This window comes from Colobus angolensis, unplaced genomic scaffold, assembly GCF_000951035.1.
Source record: "Colobus angolensis palliatus isolate OR3802 unplaced genomic scaffold, Cang.pa_1.0 Scaffold422, whole genome shotgun sequence".
NCBI classification, from domain to species: Eukaryota; Metazoa; Chordata; class Mammalia; order Primates; family Cercopithecidae; genus Colobus; species Colobus angolensis.
This window is the reverse complement of record NW_012117622.1, coordinates 883456-908945: the sequence shown is the minus strand read 5'-3', so window position 1 is coordinate 908945 and position 25490 is coordinate 883456. Positions and strand designations below refer to the sequence as shown.

At 39.6% G+C, this 25490-nt stretch overlaps 2 pseudogenes; one reads left to right on the top strand and one right to left on the bottom strand.

The window, feature by feature from the left end:
* Positions 1-9802: 9802 nt before the first annotated feature.
* On the top strand, positions 9803-16357 carry LOC105522265 (annotated as a pseudogene).
* A 6743-nt stretch (positions 16358-23100) lies between these two features.
* LOC105522252 lies at positions 23101-25001 on the bottom strand (annotated as a pseudogene).
* Between the last annotated feature and the right edge of the window lie 489 nt (positions 25002-25490).

Genomic DNA, 25490 nt, shown 5'->3' with positions numbered 1-25490 from the left:
GGTGCACAGGCCCTGCTTCCAAATGTTTCCCTTTGTCTATTTGGAAAGAAGAGGGAAAAAAAACCTGACATTTGATTTGGTGACCAATTAAAATGTTTTAATAGGCTTATGTATACAGTTCACAGCGCATTTCTAACCTGAGAGATCTTTGAGAGCACGATCCTGTGTGCAAACCACTCTGACTTCCTCACATTTATTTCACAAGAAAAAATATTGCAGGAGAATGAGTGGCCTTTTAAAGCACAATTAGTAAAACTGGAGATAATACATAATATAATAATACATACAATAATACAAACAATATGGTCTAATTTTTTTATTTAAATGTATTATATGAGTAAATAGAAAAATCTGGAAAGAGGTATGCCAAAATATTAAGTCATTATCCTTGAAAGCTGGATGACAGGATTTTTTTACTGCCTTCTTCCTATGTAGCTACATTTTATAATTTTTGTGCACAATGAATAAAAATTTGATTTTAAAATAAGAAAAATAAATGAGTACTCCCAAATAAGTACCAGTTCTTATGATCCTTATTAATTAAATAAATGTAAATTGCTACAAATCACCCAGAGATATGGTGACAATATAGCCTTGTCTGCCGAAGACAATTTCACTTTGTAACTGTTGTTCTGATATAACTGTGAATAATGCCCCTTTCATTCCAAAACTCTAAATGATAAGTCACCCTACATGTATATTTTTAAATTTTTACCCCTAGCAACTTGTGCCACTTTTGTCCTTATATCAGCAGGTTGCTTCCAATCCAAAGGATCTCAATCCTTCTCTCTACTAATATGCTAAGATGCAAGGCTAGTCCAGAAATCCTGAGATTCTCATGGTTACACCAGGGTCAGCATGGGCCAGGGTATACCCCAAGACCCATCCAAATCAGTCAAGACAGAATATTTTTGAGGCCCATCTTGACCCCTTGGCTGAAGTACCTTTAAGGCACCCTACTAGCAGGACATCTTCTGACATGTATTTTGAGGCAGAACCCTGGCACTACTATGAGAGAGAATATTTTTCAAAGCACTACTATACATGTAAAATCAATGATCCTACTGCCTTGGTTAAAATTCCTTGAATTAGAAGTAACAAACATGCTCAAATAACAAGTAAAAATGAAAAATTTGCAATTAATCTAAGGGTATCTCCCAACATTTAGTACATGGAGTCCAGCCAGGCTCTGGGTCTTAATTTCTAAGAGACAGAATCTAGTTGATTCAGTACAATGAATGGATTGGTTCCTCCTGGATTAGGTGTCCACCCTAACTCTGTCAGTTATGACCAGGGAGTGAGGGAATAACAGTACTGAAATGGTCTACCCATGTGAAATAGGAAACGAGAATGTAGTCTGGGTAGATAGCCTCATCAAAACCTGCTTGTTAGCTTTCCCTCCTTCACAGAGAACTGGGCAAGCTTCTCCTCTTCAATGACATACTCTGACTACATAGGCAGAAAAGAAGGAGCTTTTACCTGCACATCAGAAGTATTGTGATGATACCTCCAATGATACCCTCAACCATAGTTTTCAGCACAGCTGCCTCGTAATTTCTTAATTCTATTGCCAACTTCCAAGGGAACTGGGACCATAGTCCTTATCCACTTTCTCCATACTTTATATCCTATGATAAGGAGTCATGAGGAAGTTTCAGGTCACCCATCTGAAGAGCAAAATCTTTATTCTTTTGCTTTTTCATCCGTTCACTCATGTAACAAACATTTATTGCATTTCTATCAATTGTCAGGACCTGTACTTAGTGCTGTGGGCAGAGATAAGACATGGTCCTTATTCACAAGCATGCACAATGTACTGAGAGAGTCAAAGAGATAAAAGAATAATTATGTTACAATGTGATATGACATACAACAGAAGAATATATAGAGTGTGCTGAGTGCAAAGAAAAAGGATCTAAATCATCCCTTTGAGAAATTAAGAAAGGCATCAAAAAGGTGATTATATTCTATTTGGATGCTGAAAAAAAAAAAGACTTTTCTTCATGGAAATGAAGAGGAAGTTTCCCAGCTAAAATACAACAATAATAAATAGCTACCATATCCTTAATATTTACTGCATATAGAGACACTCTGACATAGGCTGTGCATGGATTATCTCATTTAAACTTTACAGCCCAACTGGTCTGCTTGTCATACCGTTGCCCATATATATCTCAGGACCAGCCAACCATTTAGAACAGAACTACAAGCACATAGGGACTTTAATAAATGCCAACAAATCAACTGAAAATATTCCATGTTAATGTGTATGAAAACAAGAGCTTTTATCTACTACTGATGGAAGTATAACCTCCTCAAGGACAATTTGTCAATGTGCATCAAATTACTCCTAGAAATTTGTCTTAAGGAGATAACTGAGAATTTAGGCAAGGTTATAACTACAAGTATGTTCATCACAGTATTTTTCTTTTCTAATTTTTTTCTTTTTTTCTGTATCTCCTCAAATTCCTTTTACCACATCACAGTATTTTTATAACAATCTAAATTGAAATTGTCCAACAATATCACAAAAAGATGGTGTAGAAGCATATTTATTTAGTATAAAGATGTCCATAACAAGTTTTTAATATTCAATATATAAACAGAATATATAAAATGGTCTCTATTTTACTTTATAACTGAATATATACAAATATGTATATATAAATTTAAAATGTACACATATATTTTAAATGTGTAACTGTCTTTATAGACATGTATTTTATTGTATATATGTTTAGTCTATATATGTATATATATATTTATATGAAGCACTGGAAAGAGATACACTAATTCAGTAATTTTTCTGGCCAAAAATTTGGAGATTGGATAACCTTTCTTTTGGTTTATCTCTATTTTCAAATTTTTCTACAATAAGATCATATTATTTAAGCAAATAAACAAAAATGAGATCTTACAGTGCCATTTATTGACAAGAATTTATAATTTAGTCATTTGTTTACATTTGCCAAGCTAAGAAACAAGATCTTAAGGTATGAGCTACACTCAACATAAAATAACTTGGTATTTATATAGGAGTGGCATCTCTGAAAATTGTATCTTTGAACACTATTTTCATAGAGATTACTCACATATCCAAATTGTATCCTATTCCAATAAAGGTGAAGAATCCAAAAAGGAAGAAGTTCCCAATCTGCCACTGATCAGTAATTTGAGCTTTGGTGAGTCACTTAACCTCTCTGAGCTTCAGGGTGATTATCTATAAAAAAAGGAACGAAAACCTGTCCTAGCAGTTCTTATAAGGATTGAGCGAATATACTTGTGCATGCTTTATAAACTTTATACTAGTGGTCAGTGCAATTTTAACTAAGCTCAGATATTAGTTCTTAACTTCTCCTTTTGGGGATCTTCTAATTTTTAAGAATGTCCGATAGCTTTATAGATGACAAAGTCATTCTTTATTATTCTGTCACACTCAATCCAGGGAGACACTGCCAACCCAGGAAAGTTGCGTTGTTTCTATTAAAGGGTTTGGCCACTGCTCTTACAGCTTTGGCAATCTACCATAAAGAAAGAATTTCATGTTGCTACTTGAAACCTTTTGTGAATTTGATTCGAGCTTCTTAGTGCATTTAATTGTCCCTATAACAGTCCTAAGCCCAACATAATAGCCAATGAAAATGCTCATGCTAATTTGAACTCCCTGGTTTTTCTATAGCCATTTGCCCAAAGATCCAAAACTAAAGTCACTGTTTTCCCTAGTATAGTCAAAAAGTCTGTTATTTCAGTCATTGGAATTCTTTTCTCAGTCTAGCTCCTCATGCCCTCCCTAATCTGGAGAAATCACTTTTAAACATGCTGACCAAGAAATCTGATTTCACCTCATTTCACCGGTAGAGTTCTAGCTCTTTTTTTTTTTAATGGCTTAAGACACCTGTTTCCTTTACATTATTGAAAAACCGCAATGTAATACATTAGAGTCTTTAGTTATTGAAAACCTCTTCTTTATAAAAATTTTTTTTCTACTTTTTACAAGCATAGTCCTTCCCTTAGGTCAGCTTTTGATAAATACTCATAAAATCACATTGGCAATACTGGTAAGCATATTCACTTGGAGAAACCAAGAAGATTCTAATTTTGGAATCTTAAAATCTTCTGGCATCTCTAAACTTGAAGGATGATCTGAGTAGTGAGCCTATAACTACGTGTTCTAATCTTCTTTGGGTTTATGACACCATGATGAACACACTAGCACACATCTGAGGGGTGTTTCCCTTCCCCAACCTGCCTGTCATCCACCAGTTCAGCCAACTGCTTTGGTGTACTCGTATTCTCTACCCTTCATGCTTACCAGGGTGGATAATGGATTAGCAACCGCAAAGGGAAGCTGAACTGAAAGTATTCTTCTTTGTCTATTAAACCATACTTCAACAGTCACAGCATTCAGTGCCTTTTATTGTAATTGCTCAATTAATTACAGTTTACTATATTTGCTTCCCCTTTGGATCCTAAGTTCTGCTATTTCCCCATTATCTGACATAGAGCCTGCTACAAATTAGGTACTGAATAGTAACTTATTAAATGAGTGAATCATCTCTCTCAATCCTGGCTTCCATTTTTATTAACAGAATTGGAGCCAGGCAAGTTGGCAAATGCCTATAATCCCAGCGACTGGGAGGCTGAGGTGGGAGGATCCCTTGAGCCCAGGAGTTTGAGGCTACAGTGAGCCATGGTCGCACCACCGCATTCCAACCTGGGTGACAGAGCAAGACCCTAACTCTTTATAAAAATATTAATCAGTCAAGGGGACTTGTCAAGGGGGTGGCTATGTGAATAAATTGAAAAAAATACAGTCTACCAGTTAGTCAAAATTTGGTCTCTGGAATGTGAATCAGTCCCCAGTATGTATGTGTTTTTACAATGATAAGTGAAGATACTCAAGTAAAATAAGTTATGTTGGATCAATGGCAAGGCATTTTTCAAACTTTTCATTATTTTAAAATAAAGAGCCTTGGCCAGGCCCGGTGGCTCACACCTGTAATCCTAGCACTTTGGGAGGCCAAGGTGGGTGGATCACCTGAGGTCAGGAGTTCGAGACCAGCCTCAACATGGAGAAATCCCGTCTCTACTAAAACAAAATCAGCTGGGCATGGTGGTGCATTCCTGTAATCCCAGCTACTTGGTAGGCTGAGGCAAGAGAATTGCTTGAACCTGGGAGGTGGAAGTTTCGGTGAGCCTAGATCGCGCCATTGCACTCCAGTCTGGGCAACAAGAGTCAAACTCCACCTGAAAAAAAAAAAAAAAAAAAGAGAGCCTCAAGCAAAGGCTCCTTCTTCCTCATAAGAGCTAATGCATATTAAATACATTCAGGTGATGAAACTGTCCTAAGCACTTAATGTAAATGTATTATCACTTTAGTCTTTATAAAACTGTATAGAATTACTAAGCTCATTTTATAACTTAGAAAATAAAGCAACCCAGAGTTAAACTGTCAACGTTTCCAAAATATGTGAGTAATACAATCAAATCCATTTCTATTTGAATCAAGGGCCCAAGTTCTTATCTACTAAACTGTACCATTTACCAGCTAAAATTTAGAATTTCTGAGTTTGTTTAGCTTAATTCTATTATATTCAGAAAACATACTTTGTATGATTTTCATTTTTTCAATTTGCTGAGTTTTGTTTTATGATACTTAATATTGTCTACCTTGGTTAATGCTCTTGGTCAACCTGAAGAAAATGTGTATTCAGCTATTGTTAGGTAGAGTCTGTGAATGTCAATTAAATTCAGTTGGTTAATGGTGTTTTTTAGTCTATCTTTGCTAATTTTCTCTCTACTTGCCTTGTCAATTACTGAGTTGACAGAACAAGAAAAATTGAGCTGAAGTTTCCAACTATAATTTTTATTTGTCCAGTTTTATCAGTATTTGCTAGAGCTCTGTTGTAAGTCACATATATATTTAGGATTGTTATCTACTTAATAAATCTTTCCCAAATCTACTTAGTAAATTAACCATTTTATAATTATGTAGTATCCTTCTTTATCCCTAGTAATTTTCCTCTCTCTGAAGTCTACTTTGTCTTATATTAATGTAGCTACTCAGTTTTCTGTTGCATAGTGTCTGCATTGTATATAATTTTCCATTCCTTCATTTTTGACCTATCATATTGTTATATTTAGAGTGGGTTTCTCATAGGCAGCATATTATTGTTTTCCTCATTCTGACAATCTCTGTTTTTTAACTGGTATGTTTAGGTAATTTACACTTATTATCATCATAGATACATATTTGGATTTAGGGCTACCATTTTGGTATTTAAGAGTAAATTGATTCTGAATAAGTGCCCCTTTAAGATTGAATGAGTTTTAATAAAAAGGAATTAGGGCCATATCTTTAGCTGTATAATAGCCTTCTTTATTCTTTAGAGCAGTATGCAGTTGTGTTACAAATAATCAAAATTTCCAAACAAACTTTCTATAATAACAGTTACTTTTATAATTGAAAATGAGAAATATTATTTTAATGATAAAATAGCCATATAATATAGAGTAATATTGTTATCTCAGAAGATCATCAGTAATATTAACTGAGATAATGTATGTAAAAAATTACTACACTATAGAGGAAAAAAGCAGACTAATGTTTGCCAGGGGCTGCAGGTGGGGGAAGGAGTTGATTTAAGGGTCCAGGGAAATTTTTCTGGAGTGATGGAACTGTTCCGTGATTTAGTTGTGATGCATTTATATACATTTGTTAAAACTTACAGAGTGAATATCACTGTTCATAAATAATACCTTAATAAAAAATATTTTAAATGCCTCACACACAGAAGGTAGTAAACAAGAGAAATTCAAAAATTAGTTTTCACTTTAGACGATGTATTACATTCTCAAAAATGGAATGAATGTGAAAACCAGTGCATACAGTTGAGTGTGTGTCTAAATGCATGCTATTTGAAAGCTGACATGCTGTCTCACAAGTGTTTGGATGCTTATAAGCCTGACTTCTGTCATTGTCCACTAATAAGATATAGAAATAGGGTTTTTAAAGGGTTGTAGCTAGGTAGGCCACCTGCTAGTTCTGTCCAAACTGTCCAAACTTACCAGCACTGTCTCTGGTCTCTAATTAGGGGGTGGAAAAAGAAAGTTTCAAGTGAAATGACACAGCATGAATGTAGTTAACAGAAATGTTAAAATTGAGAGCTGAAAAAATAAAGTAAAATAAGCTAAAGAGTGATGCTAACACTCTGGGTCACAGTCACACTTGACAGTGGCATTTGAATAAATGAAGCATGAGATTTCCCCCACAGTTCTTGCAGACTTTGAATGTCATGATTCCATAGGTATGTGACTGTGTTAGGATTAGAACATGAGGTGTGTGGCAGCCACTGAAGCAGACAATAGTGAAATGGGGTTACACCCTTTAGGAGCATTTTGCAAGCTAAAATCTTTGGAATGATGGAGGGTTTTTCACTGCTGATAATGGCAAAAAGTTAATATTCCTTGAGTTTCTGAAATGTCAAGAATTTGGCTAAGTGTTTTATATTTATTACTCAGAATAGTCTATTGCTGTATTATTGCCTCCATTTTACAGATGGGAAAGTTGAGGCAAAGAGATTGAGTTACTAGCCCAAAGTCACAAAGCTAGTAAGTGTGGTAGAGCTGAAATTTGAATTTAGCTTCTTGCATTCTAAATTTCCTTCTTCTAACCACTATCCTACAATAATCATTTGCTCAGTGGAAATGCTTTTGATCATATCTTCTGGTAGTTGTATAAATTTTATTGAAAAAAACGCTATTTCATTTTATAAATTGCACATTGTAAAAAGACCTTGTGAAGGAGGACAGATGAATTGAAAATTCAAGGTATTTTAGATTTTTAAATAAGTACCCAAGAGCTTATATCTGTAGTCTAAGGCTTAAATACAGCTTAAAGAGAGAGAGAGCGACAGCGAGCGAGTGAGTTAGAGACAGAGAGAGAGAGAGAAAATAGCAAAACATTATGGAGGGGACTGGCAGCAAGGACTGTGCTTCCAGAATTAATGCAGGGCACTCTGACCTTGCTGTGAAACTGACCAGACAGGGTAGAAACCAAGGGCTGGAAGGGCTCTGCCTTGTAAAAATGAGATGGAACAAGCCAGGGCCTTGAAAGATAGCTGAGCAAATATTGAGGTCAAGAACCCTATATGAGTCTTATTCTAAGTTCAATCCAACTCCTGGAAATCAAATTATCTATTTCTTAAGATTTACAATGATCCTACACTTCTTGGGGCCAATTCATGGAGTGATAAGGGGTTGTAAGCATCCAGGACACACAGCCTTTGTTATTCTATGGTTCAACTCTGATGAAAGTAAAGTTCTGAAGAATCCGGGCTACTTTTCTTTGTTCAAGAAAAATTAGGGTTTTGAAATAGAACTTAGGGGTTTTTTTTTTTGAAATACAAATTAGGGTTTCTGAAATGAAATTCTACCTTTTCTGTTTAAAGGGATTATGTTAAACGAATATACCAGGAATCATTCAATAAAATTGTTTTTTCTTTTCTGGAAGGTAGATCTAGAGTCTACAATTATTTTATTCCCTTTTTGACAATACACAGGACTTATTATTTGTACCATACTCTTCAGCTCTTGAATATATGCAGCTTAAACATCTCACTTGTACTATTCTTTAATTGCCCCATCTTTGTTGGTCTGGCTTTCTTAAGCTTTTTATGAGAGGGAAGATTCATATACGTCTATAATAAAATGTATGAATAGTCATGTTAATTGAAATAGACTATAGACAATCAGTTCAAGTCCAATTTTTCTACAAATTATTTACAGAAAAACTTTTGTTAAGATTTTTTGGATGTAGAAATTACAGATACAGTGTACCAGTTTGTGGACCTGCAATACTATGCTAGAAAGGAGCTTTTTTTGTTTGTACTGTGTATGTTATATTTTTAAATAAACAAATTAATCATCTTAAACCTACAAAAATATACACATGCATATACTTGTACAAACTACAATTCATATTAAAGTAATTTTCTTATCTAAAGCTTTCAAAAGAGCATACGCATTGACAATATTGAATCAGAAATTTGAGAATGGTGATGCTATTAGCAAGATAATAATCTATTACATCTATATATTACTTTATGCTTTGTCAAGTGCTATTATATGTACTATCATTTCAATCTTCATACCAATTCTGTGAAGCAAACAAAGCAATAATTATTACCTTTTTTAAAAATCACGTTAATTTTTATCTAGTTCCCAAAGTAAGATAAATTTCTTCAAATATATTGTGAAAAACAACAGGAGAGAAAGTTGAGAGATTTTCCCTATGGTTTTAATGAAGAAGAAATTTGAGGTCAGAGAGATTCCATGGCTGACTCTGCGTCAATCAGCTAGAAAGTGGCAGAGCTAGAATTGGAGACTAGTCTGGCCCCAAGACTTGTGGATTATTCTCTCAACAAATCCAGTGAGCATCAACTTGGTGTCAGGCTCTCTGGTAAGCACATCTGCTGTGCCACAATGTCTTCAGCCAAGAAACAGAAGAAAAGACACAGAATTTTACAACTTAAACCAACCATGGGAATCTAGGTCTGAAGAAAGTACTAGGACCACACTGTTAGGAGAATGACTTCTTTTCATTCTAAGGGGAAATTTAATTTGCTAAATAAAGTGGAATCTTTCTTCCCAAAACTTTGTTTCAACTATTTGATGGGTCTCTTGAACCCAACAATCGCTGTGGTACTGGTTGGGGGCCTGTTCACTAGTGTGGAGCAAAGCTACCTTATACCAGCCACTCCCATAAATGACCACACTTGCTTTGTAAGATATGAACCTTAACATGTACAGCTCCGAGAGTCTACTGATGGTTGGACTGAAGTGGTGAACATAGGCCAGTTTGGTGAACTATTAAACTATTTCTCAAAACTTAGTCTTTCCTCTGATACTGTGGTGAAATGATTATCATTAAACTGTTCCTGATGGGTTTTAGAAAACGAACTTATCATGAATTAGAATTGACCTAAAGACATTTAATCCAATTGTCAACTTTATAATGAAGGGCTTCAAATTTACATTTTTGATGTTATCTCCAACTGAGGTCATACATACAATCTGTATTTGTTCCCTGGCACTGCTGTCACAAAGTACCACAAACTGTGTGGCTTAAGCCATACAAATTTATCATTTCACAGTTTGGGAGGTTGGAAGTCTAAAATTGAAATGTCAGCAACGTTGCTTCACATTTTGAGATACTGAGGCTTAAGACTTCAACATATCTCTCTGGGTATATGAAGGCTAATGTTGTATCTTGAAGGGTGTTTTGGATGAGATTAACATCTAAATCAGTAAATTTTGTGTAAATCATATTGCCCTCCATTATGAGGGTTGGCCTCACCAAATTAGTTGAAGGTCTGAACAGAACAGTAAGACTAGCCTTCCCTAGCAAAAGGGAATTCATCAGCAAACTGTCTTCATACTTGATCTGCATCATCAGCTCTCCTGGGTCTCCAGCCTGCTGGCCCCACACTGCAAATTTGTACTTGCCAGCCTCCATAACTGCATGAGCCAATTCCTAATAATAAATTTCTCTCAGGCCTGGTGCGGTGACACACACCTATAATCCCAGTACTTTGGGAGGCCAAGGTGGGTGGATCACCTGAAGTCAGGAATTTGAGACCAGCCTAACATGGTGAAACCCAGTCTCTACTAAATACAAAAAATTAGCCAGGCATGTAATCCCAGCTACTTGGGTGACTGAGGCAGGAAAATCACTTAAACCAGGAGGCAGAGGTTGCAGTGAGCTGAGATTGCACCATTGCCTGGGCAACAAGAGTGAAATTCCATCTCTAAATAAGTAAATAAATAAATTTCCCTCTGTCTCTCTCCCTACCCCCATTGGTTCCATTTCTCTGGAGAACCCTAATACAGGGGTGGGAGAGACCCAGGAAACACAAAATTCAACATCCCCTGCTGCGTATTATGAATTAAAATCTTTTTGTAAATCCTGTAATCATCTTGTGAATGCTACCATTATATTGCATTATACTTTCTGGTGTTTCAAATATCACATAGATGCATTTGAAATATACTATAAATTTTGCAGACCTGCTTTGGAATTTATTTATTTTAATATGTCAGAAGCCTCAAAAACTGGAAATAGCTTAGGTCTTTCTCAACTTCTCAGAGACTCTACTTAGCTGTTACTTCTCTACTTACCTCTGCCATTTGCCTCCAACTACCAGGAAATTCTTGCTAATTTTTGCCTAATGGCCTTTGCATACATTCTTCTTCTTTTTCTTTTTTTCAATAGAGATGGGGTCTTGGTATGTTGGCCAGGACTAAGTAGTCTCGAACTCCTGGCCTCAAGCAATCCTCCCACCTTGGCCTCCCAAAGTGCTGGGATTACAGGTGTGAGCCACCACACCCAGCCTGTACACAGTCTTCTTCTACTTTCTTTCCCTGGTTATTTTCATCACCTGCTCTAAGAGAGCTTCTCAAATAAACTCCAACCTTACTTAATCACTATCTAATTAATTACATATTTAATTTGTGCTAATATGAGAAAAAAATCTTTTCTTTCATTTTCATACTATAATTCCAGGCTTCTTTATAACTATGTGTGCTTTTGTGATAAAGTTGTCTCCAATGTCTTATAGGTATGACTAAGCAATTTGGCTTCTAAAGTATAATGGGAAGCCACTGAAGTATCAGGAGAAGGTGAGTTATACAAGTCCATTTTTCTTGGAAAGATTCCGCTAGCTGATTTGTAAAGAATTAATTAGAGAAGGCAAAATGTATGCAGAAAGACAAGATAGGAAGCTCAAAAATTAATCCAGATGAAGAGATTGCAGTTTTATCTGGTACAGCTGCAATGAACACTGCGAAAGAAAAACACACTTGGTAATTGGTTAGATATGAAGAATAAGGAAGGAAGGAACTGTCAGTAATGACTAACAGATACAAAAAGGTGGTCAACCTCACCCATAATAAGATAAATGCAAATGAGATCTACAATGAGATACATTTCTCACCTTTATTTTTGAAAAAAAAAAAATCTAAAATCTTGACAACATTCTCTGTTGATGAGACTCGGGGAAACAAACATTCTCATTTAATGCTGGTGGAAATACCAAATGGTATAGTCTCTTTCAAAGACAACTGAGCAACAGAAACATTTATCCTTTGACTCAATAACCCCACTTCTAAAAATCTGTTCCAAATTTATACCAGCAAATATCCAAATTGACACAGGTACAATGCTATTCACCACAGAAAAATTTGTAATAGCAACCAGTGAATATACTAGAACTTGCTTGTATCCACTTGCAAAAATTGATTGTTACATTTCCAGTAATTTTGCAAGCTAGTTTTTAAACACAGTCACTGTTGAAATTATGTTATATAGACTTACAATTAAACAAATTATATTAAAAACAAAGGTAAGTCAGGCATAGTGGCTCATGCCTATAATCTCAGCATGTGGGGAGGCCTAGATGGGAGGGTCACTTGGGCCCAGGAGTTCAAGACTAGCCCAGGTAATATAGTGAGACTTTGTCTTTACAAAAAAACAAACAAAATTGGCCAGGTATGGTGGCACACACCTGTGGTCCCAGCTACTTGGGGGGTTGAGGTGGGAGGATTGTTTGGGCTGGGAAGTCAAGGCTGCAGCAAGCCATGATTATATCACTACCTTCTAGCCTAGGGAACAGAGCATGACCCTGTCTCAAAATTTAGAAAACAAAAAACAAAAACAAACAAAACTATGTTCTTCAGATTATTTACATGTACTGTATCCAAATGCTGGGAATACTATATAATGATATGCTACTGTACATCACTTCCCATTCAGTGACATTATATTAGTAGCTTAAAATCAGCCATGGTAGGAGTATTGACACTACAGACATTTGCAAACTCCAAATCAGGACTTTTTCCCCTATAGAGATCTAGTTAAATATTTACCAGCACACAACTGGAAATAATGCAAATATCTACCAAAAGGTTCTGGTTGACTAAACCATGATATACCCACTCAATTGAGAAATATGTAACTATAAAGGGAAACTACAAGCCAAGAACGATTACATTAACCTCTGAGACAGCATCTGCCCCATAAGCAGAGTCTCGCCCTCGCTGTTCTGCCATGAGTCCGCACCCACTGCCAGCTCACCAGAGATAATGATATCGCTGCACTCGTCGCGGATAATGGCTCTGGCATGTGCAAGGCCAGCTTAGCAGAGCCGGCTATTTTTATATACTTTATATAAAAGTGATCTCTAGGAAAGTGAAAAAAGTAAGCTGAAGAAAAGTGAGTATAACATGTTACCATTGATTGGTAGAAAGGAGAGATACAAAGGAAGAACATGAAAGGAGGGAGGATACAAAGACATATGTTTTCACATATTTTTAATGTAAGGCTAAAGCAAAAAGGTTTTTAAATGGCTACTTACAGGGAGAGGAAAGCAACTATAAGGAAGATAGGAATAAATGATGGACTTTTTGCAATAGATCTTGTTTGGTACATTTCTTTAAGTCCTGTAACCATTTTACATAATTAAAATTTAAATTAAAGTTAAATTTTTTAAATTCCTAAAAATCTAAGCAAAATGAAACCAATCTAAGCAATGAGCTGATGGCATAATTACACATAGAAGAAGTATTTCAAATAAATTGAAGACACAATAATTTCATTTGTCTATTTGGAAATACTCTGAACCTCAAAATAAATAAATAAAGTGTTTTTAAAAAAAGATCTTGAATAATTTTCAACAATCATATTGTTAGTGACAACATTGGTTATGATTTTCTGAAACTATTATAATACAATCTAGGATGAAGAAAAATAGATAAAGGATAAAGAAAATAAGTAATTATATTTACACATTTAGGAACCAATTTTTTTTTACAATAGTAGAGAGAATATGAATTTAAAATCAAAGAAGTTAAGTAAAACTATTGTAATTTTAAATTTAAAATTAAAATATCATGATTTCTATAGACCAACAACATCCAAGTTGAGAGCCAAATCAAGGAAGCAATCCCATTCACAATACCACAAAACGAGTAAAATACCTAGGAATACAGCTAACCAGGAAGGTGACAGATCTCAACAATGGGAATTATAAAACACTGCTGAAAGAACTTGGAGATGATACAAACAAATGGAAACACACTCCAGGCTCATGGGTAGGAAGAATCAATATTGTTAAAATGGCCATATCGCCCAAAGCAATGTACAGATTCAATGCTATTCCTATCAAATTACCAACAACATATTTCACAGAATTAGAAAAAACTATTCTAAAATTCATATGGAATCAAAAAAGAGCCTAAATAGCCAAAGCAATCCTAAGCAAAAAGATTAAAGCTGGAGGCACCATACTACTTGACTTCAAACTATATGACAAGGCTACAGTAACCAAAACAGCATGACACAGGTAGAAAAAGAGATATACAGACCAATAGAAGAGGTTACAGAACTCAGAAATAAAGTCATACACTGCAACCAACTGATCTGTGACAAAGTGACAATGGTGCTGCAACAACTGGCTAGCCATATGCAGAAGAATGAAACTTGCTTTTTTTTTTTTCCGAGACGGAGTCTCACTCCATCGCCCAGGCTAGGCTAGAGTGCAGTGGCAATCTCAGCTCACTGCAAGCTCCTCCTCCTGGGTTCACATCACTCTCCCACCTCAGCCTCCCGAGTAGCTGAGACTACACAGGCGCCTGCCACCACACCCAGCTAATTTTTTATGTTTTTGTATTTTTAGTAGAGATGGGGTTTCACCGTGTTAGCCAGGATGGTCTTGATCTCCTGACCTCGTGATCTGCCCGCCTCGGCCTCCCAAAGTGCTGGGATTACAGGCATGAGCCACCATGCCCTGTCCGAGCCACCTGGCCTTCCTTTCACCATATACAAAAATCAACTGAAGATGGATTAAAGACTTAAATGTAAAACCTAAAGCTATAAAAACCCTAGAAGAAATGTAGGAAATACCATTCTGGACATAGACCTTAGCAAATATTTCATGATGAAGACTCCAAAAGCAATTGCAACACAAACAAAAATTGACAAATGAGACCTAAAGAGCTTCTGCACAGCAAATAAAACTATCAACAAAGTAAACAGACAACTGATAGGAGAGAATATTTGCAAACTATGCCTCTGACAAAGGTCTAATATTCAGAATCTATAAGGAACTTAGACAAATCTACAAGCCAAGAACTATTGCATTAACCTCTGAGACAGCATCTGCCCCATAAGCAGAGTCTTGCCCTCGCCGCTCTGCCATGAGTCCACACCCACTGCCAGCTCACTGGAGATAATGATATCGCTGCGCTCGCCATGGACAATGGCTCCGGCATGTGCAAGGCCAGCTTAGCAGGCAGCAATGCCCCTCCATCGTGAGGCACCCATGGCACCAGGGTGTGCTGATGGGCATGGGTCAGAAGAAGTCCTATGTGGGCAATGATGCCCAGAGCAAGAGAAGCATCCTGACCCTGAAATACCCCACCAAGCACGGCACTGTTACCAATGGAGAAGATCTGGCACCATACCTTCTTCAATGAGCTGCATGTGGCTCTTCAGGAGCACCCTGTGCTGCTGACTGGGCCCCCCCCTGAACCCCAAGACCAACCATGAGATGACCCAGATCATATTTGAGACCTTCTATACCCCAGCCATGTATGTGGCCATTCAGGCCGTGCTTTCCCTGTAAGCCTCTGGCTGTACCACTGGCATCATGATGGACTCTGGCAGAGTCACCCACACTGTGCTCATCTGCAAGGGGCACGCCCTCCCCGGTGCCATCCTGTATCTGGACCCGACTGACTACCTCATGAAGAGCCCCAGGGAGTATGGCTACAGCTATACCACCACCGTGGAGCAAGAGAGCATGAGATATCAAGGAGAAGCTGTGCTACCTCACCCTGGACTTCCAGCAAGAGATGGTCACCGTGGCCTCCAGCTCCTCCCTGGAGAAGAGCTGCAAGCTGCCTGGAGGCCAGGTCAGCACCATCAGCAACGAGCAGGTCCTCTGCCTCGAGGCTCTCTTCCAGCTTTCTTTCCTGGGCATGAAATCCTGTGGCATCCACGAAACTACCTTCAACTCCATCATGAAGTGTGATGTGGACATCTGCAAAGACCTGTACGCCAATGCAGTACTGTCCAGTAGCACCACTGTGTACTCTGGCATCCCCCACAGGATGCAGAAGATCACCACCCTGGCTTCCAGCACAATGCAGATAAAGATCATAGGTCCTCCTGAGTGCAAATACTCTGTATGGGTCCGGTGGCTCCATCCTGGCCTGGCTGCCAGCCTTCCAGCAGATATGGATCAGCAAGCAGGAATACCATAAGTCCCATCCCTCCATCGTCCACTGCAGATGCCTCTAGGCAGACTGTCACTTAGTTTCCTTAGTTTCGTTACACTCTTTCTTGACAAAAACCAAACCTGCGCAGAAAACAAGATGACATTGGCATGCATTAGTTTGTTTTTGTTTTTTGTTTGTTTTTGTTTTTGTCTTTGGTTTGACTCAGGATTTAAAAACTAGACCATGACAGTGTCAGCAATCGGCTGGAGCCAGCATCCCTCAAAGTTCTACAATGTGGCCGAAGACTTTGATTGTATATTGTTCTTTTTTTTAATAGTCATTCCAAATATTGTGAGATGCATTGTTACAGGAAGTCCCTTGCCCTCCAAAAAGCCACCACATTTCTCTCTAGGGAGAATGGCCCAATCCTCTTCCAAGTCCAGGAAGGTGACAGCATTGCTTTCATGTATACTATGTAATGCACAATTTCTTAAATCTTTGCCTAGTACTTTTTTTGTTTTATTTTGAATGATTGGCATTGTGGCCCCTGTTTTCTGTCTCCCAACTTGAGATGTATGAAGGCTTTTGATCTCCCTGGGAGTGGGTGGAGGGTGGAGGCAGCCTGGGCTTCCCTGTACACTAACTTGATACTAGTGCAATAAAAGTACACACCTCAAAAAAAAACTTTAAAAAAATGAGTAAAGGATATAAATGGAAATTTCTCAAAAGAATCTTACACAATGTCAACAATAAACTTATGAAAAAAATGTTCAACATCAATAATCACTAGAGAAACAAACAAAAAAAACACAATAAGATACCATCTCACACCAGTCAGAATGGCTATTATTAAGAAGTCAAAAACAACAGATGCTGGCAAAGTTGTGGAGAAAAGGGAACACATATACTGCTGATGGGAATGTGAACAAGTTCAATCACCATGGAAAGCAGTTTGGAAATTTCTCAAAGAACATAAAACAGAATTACCATTTGTCCCAGCAATCCCATTACTGGATATACACCCAAGGGAATGTAAATCATTCTATCAAAAGGCATGCACATGTATGTTTATCAAAGCAATATTCACAATAGCAAAGACACAAAATCAACCTAGACGCCCATCAGCAGTGAACTGGTGAGGAAATGTGGTATATATACACCATGGAATAATACACAGCTATAAAAAAAGAATGAAGTCATGTCCTTTACAGCAACGTGGATGGAGCATGATGCCATTATCCTGATTGAAGCAATGCAGAAACAGAAAATCCAAATATCACATGTTCTCACTTATAAGTGGGAGCTAACCATTGAGTACATATGGACACAAAAAAGTAAACAATAGACACCAGGGCCTCCTTAAAGGCAGAGGGTGGGAGGACAGTGAGAACTGAAAAACTACCTATTGAGTACTATACTTCTTACCTGGATGATGAAATAATCTGTACACAAACCCTGATGACATGCAACTTATCCATATAACAAACCTGCATATGTACCCCCTTAATCTAAAATGAAAATTGATAGGAAACAAATTTAAATAATAATAATTAAACTAAATTAAAATATTATGAAATCAGATTTTCTCTTAAAAAAAATATGTATTCCAGTTGGTCACAGTGGCTCAGCCTGTAATCCCAGCAGTTTGGGAGGCTGAGGCAGGTGGATCATGAGGTCAGGAGATCAAGACCATCCTGGCTAGCACAGTGAAACCCCATCTCTACTAAAAATACAAAAAATTAGCAGGGTATGGTGGTAGGCACCTGTAGTCCCAGCTACTCAGGAGGCTGAGGCAGGACAATGGTGTGAACCCAGGAGGCAGAGCTTGCAGTGAGCCAAGATCATGCCACTGCACTCCAGCCTGGGTGACAGAGTGAGATTCTGTCTCAAAACAAACAAACAAAAAAAGCAAATAAAAAAGTATGTATTCCTTAGCTACGTTCACTGAACAAGTGTAGAAACAATGACCAATGAAGTAACAATGAGCACTCCTAAAACCCAGACCATGGTCTCTAAATACCATTTCCCAATACTAAATACCTTAGAGAAATGGATGATATCTATACTACAGCAGAAGATGTCTATGATAATCTTCATATATCTTATAATATTGAAAAAATTAAGCTATTAAGTAAAATTGAAATTTGTCAAAAGGACTCAGGAGCCAAACTGAAGAAGCCTCTACTCTTTAAAGATGGCATAAGTTGAGCATCAATAAAAATAACTAATGCAGTGGACTGAAACACTTAAAAACATTTTTAAAAGTTCATTGATCAGCCAGGCACAGTGGCTCATGCTTGTAATACCAGCACTTTGGGAGGCCAAGGAGGGGAGATCACTTGAACCAGGAGCTCCAGACCAGCCTGCCCAACATGGTGAAACCCTGTCTCTACCTTAAAAAGACAAAAAATTAACCGGGTGTGGTGGTGTGTGCCTGTAGTCCCAGCTACTCGGGAGGTTGAGGTGGGAGAATTGCTTGAACCCGGGAGGTGGAGGTTGCAGTGAGCCAAGATCACACCACTGCACTTCAATCTGGGCAACAGAGCAAGACTCTATCTCAAAAAAAAAAAAAAAGTTCATTGATCACTCATGGAAGATGATACAGAATGAACTAATCACACTGAAAGCTGATGAATATAGGAAAAGAATATTTTATCTTCCTATATGAAAGGTACTGCTGGATAACCAAAAGTTGTAAGGGGAAGTTTATCTTTATAGAAGCATTTCAACCAATAAATGAAACACTGATTTAAAAATAGAATATTAACATTTTGTAACCACTAATGATATAACGGATCTATTCTAAACAATGACCATCAACAGTTGTTCACAACACAAAAAGGAGAGACAATCTGACTTTCTGTGCTTCCTGATGAAAGTACCCAACACTTTCCATAAACTATTCCTATAAAAAAGCAAACCTGAACAAAACCAAGTTAAGCCTTCAGCTCAAACTACCAATTTACAGGAAATTAGGGGGTCAAAAAAAACTACAGGGCAAACGTTTCTTCAACAAATATATTTGGGATGAGGTGAATAAGAATGAGAATGATTTTAAAAATGTAAGACATATATCAACATTTGCCATTTATGGACTTTGTGTGGATTCTGATTTAAATTGACAGTGAAATAAAAGAAAAAATTTTGTGACAAGTTATAATATTTTCATAAATATTTTAAGAGTATTGTTTCAGAGACACATGCACAACTAAATACGCATAAAATAGTATGGTGTTTAGAATTCACTTCCAGATAATTTAGTTTGGGACATGGTGGAGTGGGTGGAAATATAAATGAAAAAAGATTCGCCATGCTAATTGTTGAAGCTAGGGATTCTCTCTATTTTTATATATATTATAAATTCTTCATATTAAAAAGTTTTTTTAAAAAGTTTAAATACCTGTCCTATTTCTGTTTGAACTGAGGGGATAGAGATGTCATTTACTAACTTTGTAATACTTTGAGAAGGACCAATTTGCGGGTGGGGAAGACATCTAGAAAAAGGAAGATTAATAATTTAACTTTCAGTTCTGAACATAATTTGATGTATCTGAGAGACATCCAAGTGAAGATACTAGTAGTCAGATATATACAGTCTGAGCCTCAGCAGAGAGACCTCGACTAGAGATATAAATTTAGGATTTGTCAACATGTGGATGGGAATTGATGCATTACATAGAGAAAGAATATGCTACAGAATAAAAACAATTAAAAATACCAGCCGGGCGCAGTGGCTCACACCTGTAATCTCAGCACTTTGGGAGGCCTGGGTGGGTGGATCATCTGAGGTCAGAAGTTCGAGACCAGCCTGGCCAACATGGTGAAACCCCGTCTCCACTAAAAATACAAAAATTAGATGGGCATAGTGGCAGGCGCCTGTACTCCCAGCTACTCCAGGGACTGAGGCAGGAGAATTGCTTGAAACCAGGAGGCGGAGATTGTAGTTAGCCACTGCACTCCAGACTGGGGGACAGAGTGAGACTCCATCTCAAAAAACAAATAAACAACCCAAATGCAGTGTTCTAAGGTTTTTTTTTTTTTTTTTTTTTTTTTTGAGACGGAGTTTCGCTCTGTCGCCCAGGCTGGAGTGCAGTGGCCGGATCTCAGCTCACTGCAAGCTCCGCCTCCTGGGTTTACGCCATTCTCCTACCTCAGCCTCCTGAGTAGCTGGGACTACAGGCGCCCGCCACCTCCGGCTAGTTTTTTGTATTTTTTAGTAGAGACGGGGTTTCACCGGGTTAGCCAGGATGGTCTCGATCTCCTGACCTTGTGATCCGCCCGTCTCGGCCTCCCAAAGTGCTGGGATTACAGGCTTGAGCCACCGCCCCCGGGCTTTTTTTTTTTTTTTTAATGGAGTCTCATCCTGTCACCCAGGGTGGAGTGCAGTGGTGCAATCTCAGCTCACTGCAACCTTCGCCTCCCAGGTTCAAGTGATTCTCTCTGGTCTCAGCCTTCCGAATAGCTGAGATTACAGGCGTGCACCACCACGCCCAGCTAATTTTTGTATATTTTTAGTAGAGATGAGTTTCACCATGTTGACCAGGCTGGTCTTGAACTCCCGATCTCAAGTGATCCACATGTCTAGGCCTTCCAAAGTGCTGGGATTACAGGCGTTAGCTACTGCACCCATTTAAATAAATACATTATTTAAATGTATTTACTTAATCCTCACAATAACCTCATGAAATAGGAACTATTATTATTCTCTTTTATATTTTAGGAGGCTGAGGCAAACAGAGTTTAAGCCTTGCCTGTAGTGAGTTCAAGCCCTGTAACCAGGATTTGGATCCATGAAGTCCAGCTGTGTAAAACAGAACAGCCCAGGACTGTTACCTAAAAAGCTCTAATATCTAGAGGTAGAGATAGCTAATGGTAGAAAAGGAGAAGAGAGAAAAGGGCTCTGAAGAAGCAGCAGCCAAAGAGGTAAGAGAGAAACAGTTTAACCAAGTGTCAGCATAAGTCAAAAGAAGAGCACATTCAAGAAAGAGGGAGTAACCAATGGTGTTGAATGGTGTGAGGCCAAGGAAAATGCATACTAAAATTAATTCTATTACTGGTAGAAGACTCAGCTCATGACTCCTAGTTGTTTTTTGTTGTTGTTGTTGTTGTTGTTTTCCTTCAGGATACTTTACTAGAATAATTTAAGGTATGATTCTAACTTGATAAATAGAAAAGAAATGCTTTTGTAATAGCTTCTACTATAAACACATCTTGCCTTAAAAATACATGAAATACACAAATCCAGACACTCAAAATATAATTTAGAGAGAATTTTCCTGTGGCTAACAATAGAATTCCTTACTGAAATGATTCATCCTAGCATTCTCTTATATGGGGATTTCTCTTAATACATTTAAAATACAATTTAATTTTCAAATCTGTAGGACATAAAATTTTAAACACACATTTGCTGCACACCTATATGATTTTTACTTGTTGTAGTATTTGCTAAGATTAGGAAGAATTTAAATTTTCAGGAAGAATGAAGCTTAAGAGCTATTAAAGGAAAATGATTAGCTTTTCCTACTATTCAAAGATTATCTTCTTTAAATTTGCAAATCTTAGTTTCAGTTTCAGTGAATAAATTGTTAGCAGTTATGTTTTTGGGTTCTCATGGGGAAATCTGTACATTCTCAAGAAATTTATTTGTGATAAGGATAATAGTAAAGAACTTCATTGTCATCTGCATATATGCAGTTCTTAAGAAATCTTCAAGCACCAAGTGCATCACACATGGTGAAAAATGGATTAGAGATATTCCTCTCAAAGAATATATTTGTAATTATCAATGTAATATTAGCTTATGTTTTAACTTTCATAAAAAAAACATATATACCATATAAAGTGTTTTTTTGGCTTGAATTTTTACAATCTTTATGACAATATTAGAAAATGAGAGACACTTACTTTCCTATCTATGTTTTTTTGATTTAAAATGTTGGCTTAAAGATCAAGATGCAATTATTAGCACCTGTCTTTAATCTGAAATAATAGAGGAAAATGGTGGGATGCTCGACATTAACTGCATGATCTGAGGAAACCTAGGAAAAAGCAATGTACTACTTTTCTTCCCTAGTAACTAGAGTAAAATGGAAATAATAGCTATGTTGGAGTTGCCAACTATAGGACTAGATCAGGGTCATCGCCTGGCACAGTGACTGTTATATACTAGGTTCAGAAGATCACTGTAGAACAGACAAATGAACATATAAATGAATAACAAATGACGCTTGTGTTTGTACCAGTAATGAGAAGAAGGAGGAAGTGTGTTAAATAATAATAGCCAATTTGTACTGCATGGCTATCATGTGTTCAGCACAGCAGATAATTATAAAAGCCGAAATTTACTAATGCTTACCATGTGCTCTGCTACCTACCAAACCATCACTAATTGAAGCCTCAATAGGTAGCATTATTATCATTATCCCTCATCATTTCATCTTACAAATGAATACTCTGAAGCAAAAGAGGTCAAGCAACTTTCCCCAAATCACAAAGCTGGTAAATGATAGTTTTGGGCTTTAAACAGCTTATGTTCAAAGCCTGCTCTTTTAACTACCAGGCCACAGTATACATTCCATATGGTTAAAAACTATATGTTGTATTTGCTGAAATCCTTACAGTTCCACCGCAAATCCTACCAACAGCCTTATTTGCCACTTTAGGAAGATATTTGTCTTCCAGAATCACTGACTTTCAGAGCTAGGTAGCAGCCTAGAGATCAGTATAAAGTAGTGGCCAAGTACATGGACTTTGGCCTCAGGCAAGATGCACATCTGGCCTTACCCCTGTACCAAAAATTTATTTTTGTTTTTGTCATTGTTGTTTTAAGCCCACTACGTTATGTTGTAATTGGTGACGCACCATTAGATAACTAATACAATTACCTATAAATCAGCTGGCTTTCAGGAGAACACGTCTTGAAGCACAGTTGAACTTGAATCTCTTCTGGGTCCTCCTGCTGGATCATGCTGGGGAGCCGCTCCCGCTGCCTCAAGCCCTCTATGCCCTCCAGGTCGGGCTGATGGCAGTGGCTGCGTAGGACCATGACCCGCTGGCCCCAGGTGATGGCGCGGTTGTGGCAGCCCAGCCAAGCCTGATCCTGGTACATGCAGTACACCTTCTTCCTGGCTGCCTTCTCCTTCCTGTAGAGGAAGGACTTGGGCACCAGGAACCTGCCCCCCAGGGAAGTCCTCAGAATTCCAGGGACCAGAAGGGTTCTGGGCAGTCCCACTGTGCCAGGATGGAGAAGTGCTCCCGCTGCCGCAGGGCCTCCAGGCCACCCAGGTCCAGTGGGTGGCAGTGCCTGTGCATGACCATGACCCGCTGGCCCTGGGTGACGGCGCGGCTGCGGCAGCCCATGCGGGTCTGGTCCCGGCAGGTCCAATACATCTGCCTGTAGAAGAAGGACTCGTACACCAGGAAGCTGCCCCCCAGCGGGGACCGCAGGAACTCAGGGCTTCCGGGGTCTGCATCTATGTCCTGGTCTTCATCCAGGGATCCTTCCAGGGCTTGGGGATGGGTTGGCAGCTCCTGGTCTTCGACCTTCGCTCGCTTTCCAGGCTGGGGCCTGGTGAGAGTCAGGGGGCCGGGGCCTCTGTGGTAAAGAAGACTGTTCACGCCTAGGAGGAGCATGTCCACTTGGCTCCCAGGGCCGTCCTGCACAGCCTGCAGAGTCTCCATGGCCGTCTCCTGCTGCTGCCGGGCCTCCAGGCCCTCCACGTCAGGCGGGTAGCTGTAGCCACGCATCACGGTCACCCGCTGTCCCTGAGTGATGGCCCGGCTCAGGCAGATGTGCAGCGCATGGTCCCAGTAGGTCCAATACACCTTCTCCCGCATGGCCTTCTCCTGCTTGTAGGGCAACGACTTGTGCACCAGGAAGCTGCCCCCGTAGCACCTCCTCAGGAACTCAAGGGGCCGGGCCTGTCCTAGCCCCAGGATCGAGCACTTCTTGGGCGTCAGGCTCAGCAGCGACAGGGCTTGGGGTCCGTGGCCCTCCTCTGGGCTGGCTTGCTCAACACCAGCCCACGGGTGGGCTCTGGCTCCGGCTCCTTGGGGCAGTGCCACAGGCCCACCCCCTCCAGCAGCTCCTGCACTCAGCCTCCAGGGCCCTCAGGACCCCAGGGATCTCCCAAGCCCTCTGGCAGGGCCAGGCTGGGCAGCTTCTCCCACTGGCGCCAGGCCTTCAGGCCTTGCTCATGGGGTGCGTGGCAGTGGCCCCGCAACACTGTGGCCCACAGACCTCAGGTGATGGCCTGGCCCCGGCAGCCCAGCTCAGGGTGCTGGTGGCACTTCCAGTACACCTTGTCCCCCACAGCCTTCTCTTGCTTGTACAGGAAGGACTCCAGCACCTGGAGGCGACCCCCAAATGGTGTCCTCAGGAACTCCAGGGAATGCGGGTGCTGTGTCCAGCTTGCTGCTCTTCTGTTTAGGCATCTGGGGGGCTGCCTGGACCGCCCCTCCCTGCTCCTCAGCTGGCAGGATCTGCAAGGTGCTGGCGAAGGTAGCGGGGACAGTCATCTCCAGTGACAAGACGCAGTGCACTTCCTGGGGCTTGAAGCCCACCCCATCCTCATCTTGGTTGGATGCTGTGAGCAGGACCAGTTTGGAGAACTTCCCGGGCTTCCCGAGGCTGCCAGGACGATGTCAGTGCCTGGCTCAGGGGATGGCTCCTGGCCGGCCTTCCCACTCTCACCCTCCTGTTCGCTGGACTTGGTCAGGGGCATCCCAGGACCCAGGGCCTGTCCCTCAGGCCACGCTCAGTCCCCGGCAAGGAACCTGGAGTGCAGCCGTTCCGTTCATGTGCCCGAGCTGTTGCTGTTGCTGCCTCGGCTGGTCGTGGTGGGGCTGCGGCGATGTCTGGAGAATCCCTAGATCACCGCGGGTTCCCTGAGTTCCAGCCTTCACAAGTGAGTGAGAGCCGCCACCATCATCCCCTACACCTGGTCACGGCGCTGGCTTGCTGGGCAGGAGACCCGGGGGACAGTCCTGTAACTTATCTGGGCTGGTTTCACCACGGCAGCAGAGCCCTCACTCTCCGGTGACAGCGCTTCGGCGGCTCAGTCAGCCTCTGCTGCTGCAGCAGCAGGCGTTGACCTCGAGGCTCAGGCCCCCGCTGCCACCCCAACCCCGGCACCTGCTCTCCGTCCCCGACCTGTCCCTTGGGAGCTAGCCCTGTCCAAAAATTTCTTAAAGATCTGTTTATTATTATTTCA